Source organism: Triturus cristatus, chromosome 8, assembly GCF_964204655.1.
Source record: "Triturus cristatus chromosome 8, aTriCri1.1, whole genome shotgun sequence".
NCBI classification, from domain to species: Eukaryota; Metazoa; Chordata; class Amphibia; order Caudata; family Salamandridae; genus Triturus; species Triturus cristatus.
This window is the reverse complement of record NC_140591.1, coordinates 1,615,857,061-1,615,874,324: the sequence shown is the minus strand read 5'-3', so window position 1 is coordinate 1,615,874,324 and position 17,264 is coordinate 1,615,857,061. Positions and strand designations below refer to the sequence as shown.

Below are 17,264 nucleotides of genomic sequence, written 5' to 3'. Positions count from 1 at the left end.
ACAGGTCTAATACCCCGTGACACCTTCTTCACGTATAAGATGATCATTTCAACTCCCGCTGTGTGCTACTGAAAGGATTGTTTCATAATGAAACAGGAGCTTTAGTTAGTGTTTTGTGAGGACAGCAGAATGGAAAAACCTCAAATCTATAGCAGTGGAGGGTAGTTTAATGCTACTCCTTCCCTTCCCGTGTATACAATTCCCACCTGTGTGAAATGCTAATCTCCCCGGTTTACAGAAAGTTTCAACTACAACATCCCACTGGATCGGTGGTCTACTCTCCCCCCTTAGATTGCCGTGGTCCTGTGGAGGGAAGAGCCTGGATTGTGGACCTGATCTGCAAACAACTTTCTTCTCGAACTGGAAGGTTGATGTAGAAACCCCTAGGCTAGGTGCTTCAGGAAAGTCACAGCTCTTTTTACCTGGTTACCCCTGTGTATTTGGGCTTTGAGCTTGACATGCACTGGAAGCACCAAATCTGGAGTCTGTACACTTTGGCTAAAGATGACAGAACTCCAGCCCCTCTCTGGCTCACTATCCATGAAGCCCACATTCTCTCTCTAATGGCCCTGGATAGGCCCACCTCCTCTGAGGGCGCAGATACCTAGTTGCTTGTTATTCATGCAGGTTCTAGTAATGACCAGCTAGATCGGATAGTGTCATGTGCTGCGTGTCTTCTGTTCAACACTTTTCTACTTGTGTTTTCTGCTGACAAGGTTTTTGTAAATGTCTTTTCTGGCAGCGGTTGCATCTCTTCCAGCTTCTTTTGAGTGAAGTTTGGGGCACCCTCTGAGAAGTGATGGGGTCTCGCCTTGGTTTAACCCCTAAGCGCTCAGAATCAATTGAGTATTTGCTCACAATATTTTTCCTCCTGAGAGCTCTTCCTCTCAGACATGACAGTGTGGCTGCTGTTTTCTTCCACTGTCTTACCTGCCAGGTTGCTTACAAGATGTACTCTTTAAAAAAAATAGGTTTTAGTGGAAAGGAGGAGATGCTTCAAGTTTTTTTTCAATTAAAAGATGGGTTTGACTGGAAGAAGGAAGGGTGCGAGGCAGTAATGTCAGATAAGTGAGGTATTCTGAGTCACGTGTGCATTGTTCTTTACGACCTAGTCACAGAGTTATTAGTTTATACAAGAGTGTGCCCTGAGATGGAATATTTGTGGAATGGGTGGTGTTTATTTAGCCTGAGGTCATGACTCTAGCTAGAGACGAAGGCTGGTTAATGGGCGGACTACAATGATGCATACTCCAGCCTCCAGGACTTGTCTCCTGCTTGGCTTCGGTGTCCTCCCCTGTGTGCCCCGGCCATTCCTAAACTCCGTGCGTTTGTCTCCGGTGTAAGGGGCTGATGATATTCAGTGTTTCCTGACCGCCTCAGATGCTGAATGGGGCTGACTCCCACAGAGGAGGCCCTCGCTGCTCTGCTTCTTCTGAAGGGTCTCAGGGGTGGACCCTCTTTGAGCCGGCTTTGTTTGAAGGACATGCCTCCCCCTCCTAGGGTTTGGCAGCTTTAGACGCTCTATTCTGAGGGCAAATAAATACTCCTATTAACCCAAAGAGTGGGCTTGGTAAAGGTGGGCATGAGGGTGCAGGAGGGGGCATTCCCGCCAGAGTGAGCAGCGCTGGCTGCGTGCTCGGCCATTGGCTAGGCTATGACCACGCGGCCTGTGATGAGATGTCACGTGCCATAGGAGCTCCAATCGGCCCCCGTGCGCGTGCAGGCCCTTGGCGGGAAGAGCGGCCCACGCCGCTCCATGCCGGCGTGGCGCACCCTGCTGACAGCCCCTTGACAGCCCCTCACAACGGGCAGTCCGGCGGGACACCGAGCAAAGCTGCACGAGCGGCGCAGGGAGCAGAGTGCTGCACGCCGGAGGTTCGCTGCCCACCCGGGAAAAGCGTCCCCGGACGAATGCAGAGCTTGCTTGGTAGCATTCCTTCTCCAGTAGGGGGTGGGATATGTCGGCTGTTAAAACCACTAACTTTTATAACAATAACAGCACTTGTCATTACGGCACAACACTTTTGATGATGTAGTCACAGGAAGTCACATTACATTTGCTGGAACCCGGATCAGGGAAAATGGCCTTGAGGTTTCTGCTGTAGATGCATAAAGAACAGCAATGCATGGTATAAATGTGACTCCCGTGGAGAATGGGCAGTTTTAACCCTGTAATACATCCGTCTATCAGTAAACATGCCGGTGTGCGTCGTGTAGTGATGATCCTTCCTAGTCCAAAGGAGCCAAGGGGCTCATTCAGACCACTGCACGGCTTTCAGAAACAACTTGGCACGGTTGTTCCCGTTGGGTCCTTGGTTTCCCCTTTTATCGGATAGGCCATCACGTATGCTGCGGTGGGATCTTGGCTTGCGGACAGATAGGCCATCACGTATGCTACAGTGGAATCTTGGCTTGCGGACAGATAGGCCATCATGTATGCTACAGTGGAATCTTGGCTTGCGGACGGATAGGCCATCACGTATGCTGCGGTGGGATCTTGGCTTGCGGACAGATAGGCCATCATGTATATCGCGATGGTATCGTAACTTGCGGACGGATAGGCCATCACGTATGCTACAGTGGAATCTTGGCTTGCGGACAGATAGGCCATCATGTATGCTACAGTGGAATCTTGGCTTGCGGACAGATAGGCCATCATGTATGCTACAGTGGGATCTTGGCTTGCGGACAGATAGGCCATCATGTATATCGCGATGGTATCGTAACTTGCGGACGGATAGGCCATCACGTATGCTACAGTGGAATCTTGGCTTGGGGACAGATAGGCCATCATGTATGCTGCGGTGGGATCTTGGCTTGCGGACAGATAGGCCATCATGTATGCCGTGGTGGGATCTTGGCTTGCGGACGGATAGGCCATCATGTATGCTAAGGTGGAATCGTAACTTGCGGACAGATAGGCCATCATGTATGCCGTGCTGGGATCTTGGCTTGTGGACGGATAGGCCATCATGTATGCTACGGTTTGATCGTAACTTGCGGACAGCTAGGTCATCATGTATGCTACGTTGGGATCTTGGCTTGTGGACAAATAGGCCATCATGTATGCCGTGGTGGGATCTTGGCTAGCGGACGGATAGGCATCATGTATGCCGTGGTGGGATCTTGGCTTGCGGACGGATAGGCATCATGTATGCCATGGTGGGATCTTGGCTTGCGGACGGATAGGCATCATGTATGCCATGGTGGGATCTTGGCTTGTGGACGGATAGGCATCATGTATGCCATGGTGGGATCTTGGCTTGTGGACGGATAGGCATCATGTATGCTGTGGTGGGATCGTAATTTGCGGAAGGATAGGATAGAAAATGTGCAGTATTCATATAGCTCTTGGTGTCACTGGCTTCCAGCTTCTAGGATCTGGAATAAAATGTCGTTCTTGGATCCGGATGCCACACAGGGGCCACCAGGCACATGTTATGCTTATGCCCTTTACCCACAGTAACATGGTGAAATCCACGCAGCCTCAGCTCTGTCTTTGCTCTAACGCTTGGATAACCCCTGTCTTTCTATACGACCCCTTGTATTATCCTATTTAAGTGCAGCTCCTTGTAGCACGCCCCAGAAGATCGACAGCTGGAGGGAGTAGACCTACTGTCAGATGGTCCTTCATGTAGGCTGTAGCGCATCTGAAGAGCAGGCACATGAACCTACTGTGCAATGTTGATCCATCTGGGTAGCAAGCACACTATGCAAAGCACGGCTCTCATTTCACTTCCTTCTGCTGTGCTTTGTTCCACCCACTGACTGTTGGGATGCTTCTTAGTGTGTTTTATTGTCTGGTCTTCTTTGAACCCTGCAAGGCCCTGTAGGGTGTGGAATTGACCTGGAGGCGCCCCTCGATGGCTTGTGGTTGATGACTTGAAGACTTTGATTCGGTGGTGTGTGGTGGGAGGTAGATGTGTCTGCTGCAGTGACCCTTCAGCAGTCTTTGCCTTGGGTCGGTGGTGGGAGATCGACATGTCTGCTGCAGTGACCCTTCAGCAGTCTTTGCCTTGGGTCGGTGGTGTGTGGTGGAAGGTAGACGGTAGACGTGTCTGCTGCAGTGACCCCTCAGCAGTCTTTGCCATGGGTCGGTGGTGTGTGGTGGGAGGTAGACGTGTCTGCTGCAGTGACCCTTCAGCAGTCTTTGCCTTGGGTCGGTGGTGTGTGGTGGGACACAGATGTGTCTGCTGCAGTGACCCCTCAGCAGTCTTTACCTTGGGTCGGTGGTGTGTGGTGGATGACAGACTTGTCTGCTGCAGTGACCCCTCAGCAGTCTTTGCCTTGGGTCGGTGGTTTGTGGTGGGAGGCAGACGTGTCTGCTGCAGTGACCCCTCAGCAGTCTTTACCTTGATTTGGAGGTGTGTGGTGGGAGGTAGACGTGTCTGCTGCAGTGACCCCTCAACAGTCTTTGCCTTTGGTCGGTGGTGTGTTGTGGGAGGCAGATGTGTCTGCTGCAGTGACCCCTTTGCAGTCTTTGCCTTGGGTCGGTGGTCTGTGGTGGGAGGCAGACGTGTCTGCTGCAGTGACCCTTCAGCAGTCTTTGCCTTGGGTCGGTGGTGTGTGGTGGGAGGTAGACGTGTCTGCTGCAGTGACCCTTCAGCAGTCTTTGCCTTGGGTCGGTGGTGTGTGGTGGGAGACAGATGTGTCTGCTGCAGTGACCCCTCAGCAGTCTTTACCTTGGGTCGGTGGTGTGTGGTGGATGACAGACTTGTCTGCTGCAGTGACCCCTCAGCAGTCTTTGCCTTGGGTCGGTGGTTTGTGGTGGGAGGCAGACGTGTCTGCTGCAGTGACCCCTCAGCAGTCTTTACCTTGATTTGGAGGTGTGTGGTGGGAGGTAGACGTGTCTGCTGCAGTGACCCCTCAGCAGTCTTTACCTTTGGTCGGTGGTGTGTTGTGGGAGGCAGATGTGTCTGCTGCAGTGACCCCTTTGCAGTCTTTGCCTTGGGTCGGTGGTCTGTGGTGGGAGGCAGACGTGTCTGCTGCAGTGACCCCTCGGCAGTCTTTGCCTTGGGTCGGTGGTGTGTTGTGGGAGGCAGATGTGTCTGCTGCAGTGACCCTTCAGTGGTCTTTGACTTGGGTCGGTGGTGTTTGGTGGGAGGCAGACGTGTCTGCTGCAGTGACCCTTCAGCAGTCTTTGCCTTGGGTCGGTGGTGTGTTGTGGGAGGCAGATGTGTCTGCTGCAGTGACCCTTCAGTGGTCTTTGACTTGGGTCGGTGGTGTTTGGTGGGAGGCAGACGTGTCTGCTGCAGTGACCCCTCAGCAGTCTTTGCCTCGGGTCGGTGGTGTTTGGTGGGAGGCAGACGTGTCTGCTGCAGTGACCCCTCGGCAGTCTTTGCCTTGGGTCGGTGGTGTGTTGTGGGAGGCAGATGTGTCTGCTGCAGTGACCCTACAGTGGTCTTTGACTTGGGTCGGTGGTGTTTGGTGGGAGGCAGACGTGTCTGCTGCAGTGACCCCTCAGCAGTCTTTACCTTGATTTGGAGGTGTGTGGTGGGAGGTAGACGTGTCTGCTGCAGTGACCCCTCAGCAGTCTTTACCTTTGGTCGGTGGTGTGTGGTGGGAGGTAGACGTGTCTGCTGCAGTGACCCCTTTGCAGTCTTTGCCTTGGGTCGGTGGTCTGTGGTGGGAGGCAGACGTGTCTGCTGCAGTGACCCCTCAGCAGTCTTTGCCTCGGGTCGGTGGTGTTTGGTGGGAGGCAGACGTGTCTGCTGCAGTGACCCCTCAGCAGTCTTTGCCTTTGGTCGGTGGTGTGTTGTGGGAGGCAGATGTGTCTGCTGCAGTGACCCCTTTGCAGTCTTTGCCTTGGGTCGGTGGTCTGTGGGGGGAGGCAGACGTGTCTGCTGCAGTGACCCCTCGGCAGTCTTTGCCTTGGGTCGGTGGTGTGTTGTGGGAGGCAGATGTGTCTGCTGCAGTGACCCTTCAGTGGTCTTTGACTTGGGTCGGTGGTGTTTGGTGGGAGGCAGACGTGTCTGCTGCAGTGACCCCTCGGCAGTCTTTGCCTTGGGTCGGTGGTGTGTTGTGGGAGGCAGATGTGTCTGCTGCAGTGACCCCTCAGCAGTCTTTACCTTGGGTCGGTGGTGTGTGGTGGGAGGTAGACGTGTCTGCTGCAGTGACCCTTCAGCAGTCTTTGCCTTGGGTCGGTGGTGTGTGGTGGGACACAGATGTGTCTGCTGCAGTGACCCCTCAGCAGTCTTTACCTTGGGTCGGTGGTGTGTGGTGGATGACAGACTTGTCTGCTGCAGTGACCCCTCAGCAGTCTTTGCCTTGGGTCGGTGGTCTGTGGTGGGAGGCAGACGTGTCTGCTGCAGTGACCCCTCGGCAGTCTTTGCCTTGTGTCGGTGGTGTGTTGTGGGAGGCAGATGTGTCTGCTGCAGTGACCCTTCAGTGGTCTTTGACTTGGGTCGGTGGTGTTTGGTGGGAGGCAGATGTGTCTGCTGCAGTGACCCCTTTGCAGTCTTTACCTTGGGTCGGTGGTGTGTGGTGGGAGACAGATGTGTCTGCTGCAGTGACCCCTCAGCAGTCTTTGCCTTGGGTCGGTGGTCTGTGGTGGGAGGCAGACGTGTCTGCTGCAGTGACCCCTCAGCAGTCTTTACCTTGGGTCGGTGGTGTGTGGTGGATGACAGACTTGTCTGCTGCAGTGACCCCTCAGCAGTCTTTGCCTTGGGTCGGTGGTCTGTGGTGGGAGGCAGACGTGTCTGCTGCAGTGACCCCTCGGCAGTCTTTGCCTTGTGTCGGTGGTGTGTTGTGGGAGGCAGACGTGTCTGCTGCAGTGACCCCTCAGCAGGCTTTACCTTGGGTCGGTGGTCTGTGGTGGGTGGCAGATGTATGTGCTGCCTGCGGCTGCTGTGATCCTTACACGATCTGGCCTTGGGTCGGTGGTATGTTGTGGGAGGCAGATGTATGTGCTGCCTGCGGCTGCTGTGATCCTTACACGATCTGGCCTTGGGTCGGTGGTCTGTGGTGGGAGGCAGATGTTAGTGCTGCCTGCGGCTGCTGTGATCCTTACACGATTCGGCCTTGGGTTGGTGGTCTGTGGTGGGAGGCAGATGTTTGTGCTGCCTGCTGCTGCAGTGATCCTTACACGATCTGGGCCGTGGGTCGGTGGTGTGTGGAAGGAGGTAAACATGGCAGCTGCAGTGACCCCTCAACAGTCTTGGCACTGACCGCCCAATACCCTGTTCAGTGGCATCGGAGGCTCGAAGCTGACCCTGAAGTGAACTGTAGCACCAAGTTAAACAACAACCCTGACATGCCAGGCGGAACCAAATGTTTAACTTTTGGAAGTAACTTGATAATAACCAGCGCCGGACTGCCCTTCATGCCTCCGGGCATTTCCCGGTGGACTGGAGCCTCTGAAGCTGCTGCTGGCAGGTCTGCTACTCTCTCCTTCCTACTCCCCGGGTTGAGAGAGAGAGCAGCAGGGCTAGTGTGAACATTTTTGCCAGGGCTGCTTTTGGTTCCCAATCCCACCCGGCCCTGATGATACCAGGAGCAGCCCCGCCTCTCTTGGGTCCCCGGCCCTGATGATACCAGGAGAATCCCCCACCTCTCTTGGGTCCCTGACCTGGATGATGCCAGGAGCAGCCCCGCCTCTCTTGGGTCCCCGGCCCTGATGATACCAGGAGAATCCCCCACCTCTCTTGGGTCCCTGCCCCTAGTGATACCAGGAGAATCCCCCACCTCTCTTGGGTCCCTGACCTGGATGATGCCAGGAGCGGCCCCCGCCTCTCTTGATTGCCTCCTGGTGTGCGAGGAGGTCTTTAGAGCTCTTGCACTTTGTAATGCATGTTTAGTTCAACCGATAAGACTTTAGTACCTATATAGGCAACACTCCCCACCGTTTGCAAAGTTAGCATGCACAATGGAATAAATGAATACACAACACAATTCTTGGTTGGGAAAAGATTGCTGCAGGTTTATTTCAATCAAAAGTATGCAACATGGTGGGTTAACTTACAGGCAATCCAAAGGCAGGCAGCCGTGACTGATCTACGCTGCCCTACCCCCCTGAAGAGCCAAATTGCACCGTGGCCAATCCAATCGGTGCTACCAGTTATGAGGGGATTCCCCCCTTGAATACCGTGAACCACTGGTCCACCACTTTACTCGTGCCCTTTTTAGGGCGGAGCTTTGCATGGCAAGCCCCCGGTTGCTCAGGCTTCCAACCGCCTGAAGGACTAGCGGGACGCCAACGATCCTTTCTCCAGGGTCCTGCCGTAAAGACTCTTGGGGTTTGGCACAGGCACCCCTATTGTGCTCCTGAAGAGATACCCTTCTGTACCCTTCCACCTCCGGATCGCCCTGTAACTCCGCCTGCAACACAAACAAAAACATTAAATAGTCCTATCTAACCGTGCTCCTCACCAACACGCCGGGTATACAAAAGTATGCAACATGGTGGGTTAACTTACAGGCAATCCAAAGGCAGGCAGCCGTGACTGATCTACGCTGCCCTACCCCCCTGAAGAGCCAAATTGCACGTGGCCAGTCCAATCGGTGCTACCAGTTATGAGGGGATTCCCCCCTTGAATACCGTGAACCACTGGTCCACCACTTTACTCGTGCCCTTTTAGGGTGGACCCTTGCAAGGCAAGCCCCCTGTTGCTCAGGCTTCCAACCGCCCGAAGGACTAGCGTGTCCGGCAGCAAAGAGGGCGCCCGAAAGGCGGGGGCAGGTATAAATACCTTCCCCCAACCCTCAGTGCGCCGAAAATGACGCGGCCCACTTGTCAGGCTGTGGGACTCCTCCCAGGGTCCCAAGACTAGAGGGGATGTAGTGTGCCTAAGTGGTACTGAGGTGGCCGCCCTTTTAGGTGGCACACTGCGTGAGCCGCGGGCAGCCGCAATTCCCTCGTACAGAAGATGTATCTTCAGTTGTGTCAGTGACACTCAACTGCATCTGAAACTTCTCTGTCCTGGAAAGACCAGGATATACTCTTCATTCATAGACCATCTGATCGTGATGGACGGTCAAGGGAGAAGGAATAATATGAAGCCGCACCCCACCAACACAGGAGATGGGGGGTGCCTTCTCATTGGTGAGACTTTTTAACATCTGCCGCACTGCACTTGGCTGTCGTACAAACACAGTTGCTAAGCGGGTTGTAAACCTAGATGTCGACCTGTCCATGCAGCATCAAGTGACACATCTGGATGAAAGGGGATTTTCCGTCTCCCTGCAAAACGCAGAATACTCTTTTTATTGGTTAATTTTTAGCACCTTACACTAGAGATCTTTAAAGTAGGGAACCTCCCCTTCTGGGGGTGTGCACCATATTATTCTGAAGGGGGGGCATCATTTCCACAACAAAGAAACTCGAGCCTGTGTCCTTTTTACAGAAAGCAGCCTAAATGGTGCCGCACATAGCCAATAACTGTGATGACTGTGTCGCAGTCATTGTGTAGATTCTACTTGTTTTGGTCTTCTTTTCGTAGGCAGTTGTGGTTGTGTGGTGCTATCTGTCTTAATACTCCTCGGACAGATTGCAGTGCCAGGGACCGAGCAGAGGTGAATCTCAAATGCAGCAGGGTGGCACCTTTAAAATACTTAGGGTAAGCACAGACAGTTTTTTGTTGTTGTTGTTTTTATTATTTTTTATTTGACAGAGTTTTATATAGCGCGAACTTGACCCGAATCGGGTATCACAGCGCTTTACATAGCACCAGTTGCATTACATGAGGACACATTCATTTTTGTTGTTTTTTTTTGTTAGGCACGGGACGATTAATTGATTTGCCCAGAATCACAGGATGTTCAGGGTCATTGCCGAGAGTCGAACCCAGTTCCCCAGATTCGAGGTCGAGCGCCCTAGCCGTTAGGCCAACTCCTCTCCCCTAAGTGAGTGCAGTGTGACAGGAAACGTGGTTGGGCACCACTTACAGGAGGCGAAAGCAGGAGGGGAGAGGTGGACAGTGACGGGGAAGAGGCGGATAATGATGGGTGCGAGGAAGGCAGTGATGGGAGAGTGGGGCAGTGACAAACAGAAGTGGTAATTGAGAGGAGAGATGGACGGGTTTGGAGTGCAAGGCTGGTATGGGAGATATGGGCAGTACCTGGAAAGGTGTGCCATGCTGCCAGGTGTCCTGACCCAGTGAAGGTTCCCTCTGCCAGCAATCATGGTCTAACTGGCAATACCGCACCTATATTGCATAGGTTTTTCCTGATTCTCCTGAAAACATTCAATTCAAAGTGTGCCCCTATAATCTGGAACCTCCATACTCACGAATGACGCTTACTTCATCCTCTTACAATGGCCCTATTCCAAGATTTGTTCCTAAGACCAATTGTTTTGTCCTGATGATATGCTTGAAAATCAATACCAGCAGCGAACAATCATCAGCATTAGAACAGACCGATTGGGAATGTAGCACTATGATTGATAATGGCATGTGCTGTTTTAGTTCTGTGGCTTTAGTCGTTTAATCCTTCCTTCCTTCCTTCCTTCCTTCCTTCCTTCCTTGCTTCCTTCCTTGCTTCCTTCCTTCCTTGCTTCCTTGCTTCCTTGCTTCCTTGCTTCCTTCCTTCCTTCCTTCCCCCCCCCACATTAATTGTGCTGAGTCAGATTTCCTATGGTCATAAATGGATTCATTAAGACTGCAGTGAACCGTAGTTGTGCATACATTTAGTTACTCAGATTCCCGTGGGTATATCGGGTTGCCATTGTTTTCAATAGTTTTAACCTAGACCGTGCAAGCGCTGTCTGTACAAGACTTTGATTTTTCTTTACACACATTGGGCTTACAGTCCACCCATAGCTTACCATTTGTTAGCATCAGCATGTCTCTCATTTGCTTCACTCCCGTGTGTCACGACATGCAGGCGTCATGTCCTCTTCATGTGTTTCGCCCTCCCCTGGGGCATGGACCAAGTAATTGAGTACTTCCAGTGATCCCGTTTTTGAAACTTTTTTTTTTTGTGTTCAAGCACTCTATATTAGTGCTTGTGTTCTCAGCCCATCTCTTATATCCTTGTCCATTTAGCTTCTAGTACATTCCATCTTGCATCATTTCCTTCCCACCCTGCACTCTACTCTACTGCACTTTACGCCACTGCACTCTATGCCACTCTACGCCACTGCATGGCACTGCACTCTACAGCACTGTACCCTATGCCACTGCACTCTACATCACTCTATTCTTCTCTGCACCACTGAACTCTAATCCACTCTGCACCACTCTAAGCCACTGCACTCTATGCTACTCTATTATACACCACTCTACGCCACTGCACTCTTTGCTACTCTAGTTTACACCACCCTACGCCACTGCACTCTACGAGAGGAAAGCAGACCCTCTCCCTATCAGGGGCTGCCAGAACACCTACCAGCTCTCTACCTAGCAGAAGGAAAGTGCTTTGAAGCCAAACATAACAACAGATTCTTTCATAAACACTCCGCACCTTGAGTTACAAACTTTCAAGTTATCATAGACAGCAATTTTTATATTTAGTGCAAAAAGGCCTAAATCCATTGTTTTTTTCTCCCCATGCCATTCCAGTTCAGACCCAGCCAAATGCAAATCAGTCTTGACCATGTTCCCCATGGGAACAGTCCAGCCCGAACTGCTACGCCAGGTCCTCCCTGGACTGGGTATAAGCATCCTGGGACCAGTTTTGGGGCATCACCACTCATCAGCCAGGCTAGCTTGACCACAGTGGCATGGAGAGCACAAGACCCACGTCTGGGCATACCCCTCCCACTTGCGGTGACAAATGCAAAAAGAACAATTGATGGACAGAATGCTGCACAATGTCAAACATTCACCCCAGTACAGAGATCTGGGCCTAAATCTTTTGTTTTTTGCTCCCCATGCCATTCCAGTTCAGACCCAGCCATATGCAAATTAGTCTTGACCCTGTTCCCATTGGAACAGTCCAGCCCAACTGCCAAGCATCCTGGGACCGGTTTCGGGGTAACAACCCTCATCAGCTAGGCTAGCTTGCCCCCAGTGGCACGGAGAGCATGGGACCCACGTCCGCCCATCATCACCTTGTGTTAGCTTTGTTCGCCCTAAGTTGGCAGGGTATGCCCAGACGTGGGTCCTTTGCTCACTTTGCCACTGGATTCAAGCTAGCCTGGCTGATGAAGGGTGATGCCCTGAAACCGGTCCCAGGATGCTTTTTCCGGTTCAGGGAGGGAAGACCTGGCATATCAGTTCGGGCTGGAGTGTTTTCATGAGGCACAGGGACTGATTTGCATATTGCTGGGTCTGAACTAAGGTGGCGAAGTGAGCTAAAGAATGATAATGTATTCAACCCAGATCTGTAATTGGGGGTGAGTGTCTGAAAAGTTTCAGCGTTCCGTCCATCATCTCCTTGTGTTTACTTTTATATCTAGTTCCAGTGCCTCATCAAATAACTTATCAACTTACTGGACGAAAAGCAATGATTCATTAAAATGAATGTCTCGGATTGACGGCAAAATGTTGTATTATAACTATTGTAAATGCATTTATATAGCGCTTACTACCCCCGACGACGACGTGTCGAAGCGCTTTTTATTATGGTAAAAAATTACAAAATCTAGATCTCTTTTGGGGGTATTTTGCTTTATCATTTGAAGCTTTATAGTCTTGTAAACACTGGAAGTTGTGATACTTTTTGTAGCTGGCAAGATGTCTCAGTCAGTTAAACGCTCCTTGCTGACATCTGGTGTGAGCTGAAGGTCACACACACGGAAGGACTGTTCAGCATTTCATTCTTCTGAGGTTTATAACTAAATTGTTATTAAATCACTTAACATTAATATAGCTCTGAAATGGTAACAATCGGTGGCTTTTAAAAATATTTTATTAATCATGCAGGTAATTCAAAGTGATATCTGCATTGTGAAGATGTAAGTGTATTTTTTACCTTTTTAGGTGTTATTTTTCGAATTTATTTAAGTTTATTTCACCATTTTAAAAAGGAAATGCATTATCTTGAGGGATTTTCAAATGCATGCAAGAAACTCGTAAATTCAGAAGTTTATAATGTTTCCACTGTATGTGTAAAATAAGGCGTTGACTTGAAGAAAGGCGAAGGCGTCGCTTGTCAATGGTTCATTACAGACAGTGGGCGTGGATTAGTCTCTGGCTGTCACTAGATGTGAGTGTCATTCTCATGTTTATCACTGGGGGGGGGGGTCGCAGTTGATAAGGCTGTCGTCGAGTGTCGTAGATAAGTGCAAATACATCCATGTGTGACGCCGAACCTCTTGAGCAGGGCCACTGAGCAGCTACTTGGCGGAAGGAGGAGAGACCTTCCTAGAGGCACCCTGTAGTAATGGTGTACCTCTTTAAGTGGTGTTCCTTTAATAGAATCCTACTATGTAATAGGAATGTTTTAGTATGAACATTAGCTTGTTGGTCACTGGACCTTTTCTACCATTACTACAGGGTGCCTCTATTCTACGCAAGAACTGTTACTAAGGTCCTGAAAAACACTGTGCAACTGGATGATGGCAGTGTCCATCGTATGAGTCGCATTGCGATTTCTGCTGATCCAATGTGTTTTGGAAGGGAGAAGAGACTATTGGTGGATGGACATAGTTCCTTCTACACCGATGATACCTTTACTGGATACACCTCAAGAGCCTCAGATGTTGGATGAGGGAGTTAATGGTGAAGTTCCTCATGTTCAAGATCACATCTGTAGTCGGCCCCCTAGTGGGTTGGAAGAGACTGATGGTCAACACCAGGAGGGTGTTAGGGATTTGGACTCACAAGGTAGAGGGGTGACTAATGACTCCACCATAGATAACAAATCTAGCAAACGTGGAAGACGAATTATTACTCCAAAGAAACTTGGAAGATTTGGTTTGTTTCTAATTGTTGAATGAATGTTGCTCATCTGTATTTTATCTTATTTGAGTTTATTTTATTTTTTAATTTGTGTTTTTGTTTTTGATTTGGGGTACAATTGTAGTAAGTGTTGAAGTCTGTTAAGAGGCGAGATGTGTAGTAATGGTGTATCTCTTTAAGTGGTGTTCCTTTAATAGAATCCTACTGTGTAATAGGAATGTTTTAGTATGAACATTAGCTTGTTGGTCATTCTACCTGCCTTCCCCTGTAGAGCTGCATCTGTCTTGATATGCTTAGCTTCCAAAAATAAACTTCAACCTAACTATCCCTTATTATTGCTTCACGCCTTGCCTACCAGATCACTACACGCCCCCATAGGTGGTAGGCGCTATACCGATATAAATAACACAAAGCGCTCCGCTCCGTCTCAGCACACACCGGATGATCTGCTAGGCGCTATACAGACGAGACCTTGCTATACCGATGTGTATAACAGAAGGCGCTCCGCCTCAGCACACACCGGGTTATCTGCTGGGCGCTATGCAGACGAGACCTCGCTATACCGATGTGTAAAACTGAAGGCGCTCCGTCTCAGCACACACCGGATGATCTGCTAGGCGCTATACAGACGAGACCTCGCTATACTGATGTGTATAACAGAAGGCGCTCCGTCTCGTTACACACTGGATGATCTGTTAGGCGCTATACAGACGAGACCTTGCTATACCGATGTGTATAACAGAAGGCGCTCCGCCTCAGCACACACCGGGTTATCTGCTGGGCGCTATGCAGACGAGACCTCGCTATACCGATGTGTAAAACTGAAGGCGCTCCGTCTCAGCACACACCGGATGATCTGCTAGGCGCTATACAGACGAGACCTTGCTATACCGATGTGTATAACAGAAGGCGCTCCGTCTCAGCACACACTGGATGATCTGTTAGGCGCTATACAGACGAGACCTTGCTATACCGATGTGTATAACAGAAGGCGCTCGGTCTCAGCACACACCGGATGATCTGCTAGGCGCTATGCAGACGAGACCTAGCTATACCGATGTGTATAACAGAAGGCGCTCCGTCTCAGCACACACTGGGTGATCTGCTAGGCGCTATACAGACGAGACCTCGCTATGCCGATGTGTATAACAGAAGACGCTCCGTCTCAGCACACACCGGATGATCTGCTAGGCGCTACGCAGACGAGGAGGCGCTGTACCGATGTAATAAAATATCTCACACACGCCATGCTTTGGTGGTGGCAGTGCCACGTCAGGAGAGAGGGCCCGAGTGCTGGGCTTGGCTCCCTGCCACCGAAGCCGGTCCGCGCTACTCACACCCTCCCCCGTGGTGTCCCGTTTCCTTGCACACTCCTGTGCACACCACGTGCATGGAAAGGCTGCTGTCCTGCTGGCCGGTCTCTGGTTTTAGGGGCCCTGGTACTGCTGTGCGCGTTGTAACCAGAGGGGGATAGAGTGAGTTAATCATCTCTGCCCCTTCGGTCCCGTCGCATCTCTTGGGGCCTCTAAGCGGTTGTGTTCTATAAGTTAGGCTGTGCGTTGCGCCTTTCTTCCCAGAGTGCGCAGATGTTTCCGCGCAGTGATCCTCGTAGTCCACGTCTGCAGGCACACGGGCTTCTAAGCTCTGCCCTCCCCCCCGTCCTGTCGCCGGATGCACCTCTTGACGCTTCCAAGCGTTGTTTGCTGTAAGTTGAGACCGGCTGTGCGCTGCGCCTTTCTTCCCAGAGTGCGCAGATGTTTCCGCGCAGTGATCCTCGTAGTCCACGTCTGCAGGCACACGGGCTTCTAAGCTCTCCCCTCCCCCCCCGTCCTGTCGCCGGATGCACCTCTTGACGCTTCCAAGCGTTGTTTGCTGTAAGTTGAGAGCGGCTGTGCGTTGCGCCTTTCTTTCCAGAGTGCGCAGATGTTTCGGCGCAGTGATCCTCGTAGTCCACGTCTGCAGGCACGCGGGCTTCTAAGCTCTCCCCTCCCCCCGTCCTGTCGCCGGATGCACCTCTTGACGCTTCCAAGCGTTGTTTGCTGTAAGTTGAGACCGGCTGTGCGCTGCGCCTTTCTTCCCAGAGTGCGCAGATGTTTCCGCGCAGTGATCCTCGTAGTCCACGTCTGCAGGCACACGGGCTTCTAAGCTCTCCCCTCCCCCCCGTCCTGTCGCCGGATGCACCTCTTGACGCTTCCAAGCGTTGTTTGCTGTAAGTTGAGAGCGGCTGTGCGTTGCGCCTTTCTTTCCAGAGTGCGCAGATGTTTCGGCGCAGTGATCCTCGTAGTCCACGTCTGCAGGCACGCGGGCTTCTAAGCTCTCCCCTCCCCCCCGTCCTGTCGCCGGATGCACCTCTTGACGCTTCCAAGCGTTGTTTGCTGTAAGTTGAGACCGGCTGTGCGCTGCGCCTTTCTTCCCAGAGTGCGCAGATGTTTCCGCGCAGTGACCCTCGTAGTCCACGTCTGCAGGCACGCGGGCTTCTAAGCTCTCCCCTCCCCCCCGTCCTGTCGCCGGATGCACCTCTTGACGCTTCCAAGCGTTGTTTGCTGTAAGTTGAGAGCGGCTGTGCGCTGCGCCTTTCTTCCCAGAGTGCGCAGATGTTTCCGCGCAGTGACCCTCGTAGTCCACGTCTGCAGGCACACGGGCTTCTAAGCTCCCTTCGCTCCCTCTGCCACGTCACGGAAGCAGCCGAGGCTTGCTGCACTTGGTTTCATTTTCTCTGCTTTCAATTCTTCTGGTTTGTTGCCTCCTGTTGAGGTTTGGTGCCAGCGTGGCTCTCTAAGGAGTGCATTCGGGTGCAGTCACTCCACCACGACCCCCACACAGGGCAGCGTTTCAGGGATCCGACTCTTTTTTTTTTCTCCCAAAGTTATCTTTTCAGATCGGTTCACAATATAAACAAGCAGTCGGCACAGCTCTGCTCAGAGTTGGATTGCGACTTGCGAAAGTCCAGTGTTCATAAATACAGAGCCGGCCAAGGGACTGGTAAAACAGGTTGCCCATTATAAGAAGATCCAAACAACCCCACCCCCCCTCCCGCAAACAACGGTACGTGGGAGTGTCAGAAAGAAGGGAAAGCTTTGTTTCCCGTGAGAGGCGTCATTCTAATTCTTGACAACATTGGCTCAGGATGTGTCCGTGGCCAGCTCCCCAGAGGCTCTGTGCATTCACAATTGGAGCAGACGCCAGGCCCTCGTTCTGGTAGGGCACGCACAGAAGGGCAGGCCTTTGGAACGATAGTTCACCAAAGGGCCCCACACCTATTCACAGTTCTTGTAAGAGTCTATCAGGCTATCCGCCACACGCCCCACCGTAACCGCCCTCCATAGCCACGCGTGCCGCTGTGGCAGCGAGGGGGCCTCCACTCGGTTCCATGCTGCTGCCACTGCCATGCATAGCCAGCCACATAACCAACTAGTCTCCGCTTGTCTGATATCTAAGGGAATCACTCCTAAACCCTAGAAGTACAAAACCAGGTTCATCTGG

General features: G+C 51.7%; 1 protein-coding gene across 9 annotated transcripts in view; it reads left to right on the top strand.

Annotated features, from left to right (window-relative positions):
- Nucleotides 1-17,264, top strand: part of ARFIP2 (ARF interacting protein 2) — a 286,324-nt gene that overhangs the window by 14,435 nt on the left and 254,625 nt on the right. Inside the window, exon 1 of one of the 9 annotated variants that reach the window (XM_085623540.1) lies at nt 16,305-16,326. The exons of the other annotated variants lie outside the window; for them this stretch is intronic. The gene's annotated coding sequence lies outside the window, so the exon portion shown is untranslated. Of the gene's footprint in view, nt 1-16,304; nt 16,327-17,264 lie in introns of those variants that run through there. 9 annotated transcript variants of the gene reach the window in all.